This window comes from Antechinus flavipes, chromosome X, assembly GCF_016432865.1.
Source record: "Antechinus flavipes isolate AdamAnt ecotype Samford, QLD, Australia chromosome X, AdamAnt_v2, whole genome shotgun sequence".
In the NCBI taxonomy this organism is placed as follows: Eukaryota; Metazoa; Chordata; class Mammalia; order Dasyuromorphia; family Dasyuridae; genus Antechinus; species Antechinus flavipes.
In genome coordinates, this window is record NC_067404.1 from 38,234,578 (window position 1) to 38,239,715 (window position 5,138).

Below are 5,138 nucleotides of genomic sequence, written 5' to 3' on the forward strand. Positions count from 1 at the left end.
CGGGACAGAATATTGGTAAGTGTTAAACTGAGTTTTTTGGGACAGAGGCAAAAGAGATCTGTGGGAGGACCACTTTTCCTCTAGGCTGTTTGTTAGCCCAGAGTGTGAAGTAGGTTAAGGCAGCCCCTTCTTTTGGGGCCCTGCTTTTCCTTTAACAAAAATCTTCCCAGCACACCTCCCCCATTGCGTTTTCTTTCCAGCCTGGAATTCTTATTCTGGACAGTAGCCAGCTCCCTCATTGTCAGAACTCCATTTCCCTCATCTTATTCCCTCCCTATCCTACACTCTACTTTTTCTTATTTATTTATTTATTTTTGATTGGTTGTATAAGTGTTAAATCAGCCTGGCTATATTTTAAGGGGATTTCTAGAGAAAGACAATGACTTTCCCTAAGGAGTAACTGAAATATGGCAATTTCAAGATCAGGCATACCACTGAGGAAAGCTCTTGGGGCCGGATGGGACCCTGTGGTCCCCCCCAAGTCTCACTCTGTGGATTAGAAATGTGCTTTTTGGTGAGATTCTGGACATCTGATGACATCATCAGAAGCGTGGATGAAATAGAAGAGGTCAGCCATTCTCCCAGTGAGGTTGAAACATTAGGTGTGCAGCCCAAATGCTAGACTGCTAATCTCCAGATAGAAGTTGCAAGTATGGAAAGTATAGAAAAGTTACAGTTTTTACAAGCAGAGTGAAGTCCTACCCAGTGAGATCACAAATCTAAGTAATGAGCCCTCTTTCTTTCTTCATGCATGTGTAGCACTGGGTGCTTGGTACAGAATCTAAAAGAGAAGGAGAATATACTTACATGAAGGTTAATACAAATAGCAATTACAGTCTGGCAAGATACAGATACTTTGCTGCCAAAAGTACTTTCTGTTGGCGTCTCTTCTTGTAATTAAACTCAGACCATCCTTCAAGATAGAACATCTTAGAAAGAATCATAAGGGGACACAGTCATTGCTTTGAGGTTGGTAAAGGTTATGTAGACGTTGTATTATTTGCGTTTCACAAGGAACTTCTTCAATATTACATAAAATAAGGCAAGCAGGTGCCCCTAGATAAATTATATTTCATTAGCTCTTTATTCTCTTTCTTGCCATGTTATGAAGTCTGGTGCACCATGTCTCTGTCTGAACACAGGAGGCTTTGAACCCTTAATGCTAACAATCTCTTCACTGTTGCAGTGACAATCCAATTGGCGGGAGGTGTGGGGGATGATTGGAAAGAGGAGAAGTAAGGAATGGACTAATAATGAAAAGACACAAGGGGGCCATCCTTTCAGCTTTCTTTGCAAATCTTGCGGGGTTGCGTGGCCAAGAGGAATAAGGATCACCCTACGTACACAGATCTCCATCCAAAGTGCGGTGACCGAGGCCAGGGAGAGCAGGTCTTGGAGACAAAGGGGAATAAATAGCCATAGCCAACTGTAGGAATGATGCTTGGGGTAATCATTGCAGAAGTCATTTCTCCTTGTAGCCTCAATTTGTACCAATTATTGTGAGCCCCTCACAGTAGTGAGTCTGACCCTGGTGCTTCGTGAAGAATTTAGCAGTCTTCCTTGGAAAGAGTGAGTTCCCCACTTAAACAAAAGCAAAACCTAGAATTATCAAGGATGTTGTCTTTGAGCTTTAGACTTTGGGCAAAGGGATCGTTTTCAAAATGATGTAGTGAATGGGGCACTGGACTTGGAATCAGGAAGGCATGATTCAAATCATACCCTTGATACTTAATGTTTGGGTGTGACCCTGGACAAATCATTTAACCTCTTACCACTCAATGTAAATGAGGTCCTTAGTTAAGGGCCTCTAAGAGGCAGGTAAAAGTGATTCAGCTTCCCAGCCGTGCAGGGCTAAGTTCAAACAAAATAATAAGATTTTTTCTCTCAATTTCCATGATTAAGTTCTCTCACAAGTCAGAATTTGGACTAGACCAATAGTGGTTGAATAGAAAGGGAACTGAGCTAGATCCCAAATTGAGTTATAAGGTGGACTCAACATGGTTCACTCAATTCCTATGATTAACTGCTTGCTGTCTTAGTCCTCTCACAGAGCCTCAGTTTTCTCATCTATAAAATGAAGAGAGAGGACCTGATGACTTCTAAAACCCACTTCTTAGTCTATATCAGTGATCCTCATTGACCTGTGAGATTTCTAAGATTATCACCTTTTTATGGAACAAACCCCACTCTGAGCCTTTCTCAAAAGGTCTTTCAATTAATAAAATAAACTGTCTGAGGTTACCAATGAAATCAAAAGTAAGTAACAATAAATATGTCATTTTTTCCCATCCAAGTTCCTGGAATCCCAGAAAGCTTTCCATACACCCCTCGGGAGTCCAAGGACGCCTGGGTGGGAACTCTTGTTTTAAGTAGTCTGTGATCCTATAAACCCAGAGTGTGAGATGAGTTCTTTCTTTGATTTTGCCTGCAATGGAAGCACCTACCATCATGGTGCTTATAGATGGGTAGGAGGAGAGAATGAGCCCAAAGTGTGTTAGGGGAAACGGCCAGATATAGCCACAAGCTCGGATAACTCACCCAGAAGGATTGTACCTCTCCATTACCCAGGAGCAGCACCTTGGAATTTTCTAAGCTTTGAATTCAGTCTGCACCCCATCTAGCAGGGGAATACACCAAAAAACTAGAAGAGACTTTGCTATGGGAATTTCTGTGATGACTACAGGGGCTCTTGTACAGATAAACAGCAAGCCCATAGGATTGAGAAGGAGATGGTTTTGAGGGGAGGAGGCCAGAACGGTTCACTTGCGTTGGGGTTCACCTAGTTTTACCAAGTAATAAGTTGATGGGAAAGTGCTTTTCTTGCTACTTTTTTCCAGATGCCACAACTCTAGGTCTGAATCTGTTCACTCATTAATGTCTGTCTCCATCCACTGTAGAGAACGACACATCCACACTTCCTTACCCCCGTGTAATGCTTCCCAAAGAGCTCCTCTTACAGGACATCGATCTAGAACCACTACTGAACCCTTTCTTAACCCATAAGTTAGATGGGGAAGGTTAGTTTGTAGCTCCATGATGTTGTGTCCAAATGGCAATTTCATGCTTCCATCAATGCTCCAGATGAGCATAGCCCAGTTCTGTGTCAGATAACTTTTTTGAGTTAACAGATTGTGACTTCCCTACTTACTTTTCACCCTTCTGTCCTCCCTCTGTCTTGCCCTGGCTGGGATCACTGAGTGATTTTCAAACTTGCTTTGTTGTTATGTGGCCAGCCAAAATCACATGCAAAGGCTTAGAATCTTCAGGGGAAGAGGTAGGGACATGTATGGCTTGTGTGCCAAGGCTGAGAGTTGGCCATCAGATGCTGAAAATAGGATTTCCCTTTTAAAATAAATATCTAAGTTTGACTGCTTTTCCCTCAAAGAATAATTTAAATAAGAATCTTTGACGCAAAAGCATCCTGCCCTACATTAATTGGGGAAATGAACACAGCAGCATTTAGGTAGGGGTTAGGGCAGAAATCAGTTGAGTTTGTTGCTGAGAACTGTATGTACCAGATTCCTTGATACAGGTTTGACATCTTTCACTGTTCTGTGAGATACATAGACATTTGGACTTACAGCAGAGTTTTTAATGTAATTAAACAAAAAGCCAGTGGTATTTTATTTCCAGGATTTCTCAAACCAAAAAGTGTGGTATAACCTTAAGATAGGCACTCTAGGTCCAGTTCTGCTACTAAATAGCTGTGTCAACAGGGGGGTAGATTTCTCTCTCCGTGTGCCTCAGTTTCCTCATATGGAAAATAAGGGGGTAAGTTTAGCTGATCTCTGAGGTTGTTTTTCTGGCTTTCAATCTCTGGGTCCTGTGATCTGTAAAAGGGGATAATCCCTGCCTTAAATCACAAAGGTGTTAGGAGGATCCCGAGAGATAATGAAAGTGAAATCTGGCTGAAAAAGTCATAGGCTTGAGCCCGATGGCAGGGATTACTGGTAGCAGCTAAGGGCAGGGGCTGCATAGATTTATTCTAAAACTTAAGGCAACTTTAAAATTTAATTTTCTTTTACGGATTTCCTGATGTCCCTTGAGAGAACAGACAACTCAGCTTGTGGCGCAGGAAGCACTGGGCCGTGCCCGTGGCCCTCCCCTTCCATCTCCCCCCTCATCAGTTCTTTTCAGGTTGAATTTCTCTGTGTCAGGTCCCATCATCAGGGAGTAGAACAGAGAGAGAAAGTGCTGTATTTCTGCATATTTACCATTTAAATTCAGCATTTTGTTGATTTGTTTTTCAGTCATGGCTAACTTTCTGTGATCCCATTTGGGTTTGTTTTATTTTTAATTTTTTTTGGCAGAGATCCTGGACTGTTTTACCATTTCCTTTCTCCAGCTTGTTTTACAGATGAGGAAACTGAGGCCCACAGGATCAAGTGATTTCCCCTGGGTTACACAGCTAATGTCTGAGGCCAGATTTAAAATCAGGAAGAAAAGTCTTTGTCACTCCAGAGCCAAACTTGAGCCATCTAGCTACCCTTACAAAATTGTTAGTACTTTTCTAGACCATGTGAGTATGGAGTGGAGGGACATCTCTTTCCTTCTCCTCGTATATGGGTGAATCTTAGGCCTCTCTTTGATGCATTGGAGGAGGGGGGGCGACAGGTAACCCAGGCTTTCTGAGGGAGGCTTTGCTCTCTGTACCTTTCATCAAGTCCTTGCCCTTCTCTGGGCCTCAGTTTTCTTACTTGTAATATGAAGAGTTTGGCTTTGATCCCACTCTCACGAAGTTGTGTCAATAGCATTGACCTAAGGAGGGCACAGTGTATTGACTTGGCAGAAGCTACCTTCTTAGATGGATGTCCTTACTACTGAATCATTTGAATTTTCATACATCTGTTAAACTGACACTAAGGTCCAAATGGAGACCTTTTCAGTAGATCTGGTGTATTCTCCTGTCTGAAGGAGTCTCTTGGGGTACACAGATGAATTGTGCTGCTTAAGGTGCTTCAACATAATGCTCCAAGTGAAGCATTGGGCCCAGGGGGTTATTTTCCCATAGAGAAGAGGTTCCTGCAAAAGCCAAGACCTTGGCTGGTCAGATGTCCCAAATAGCAAAATTTCTCTCTCCTTTGTTGTCCCCTCCATCATGGAGATCAGATCCTAGTGAGGTCCTTGTCAAGCTGCTG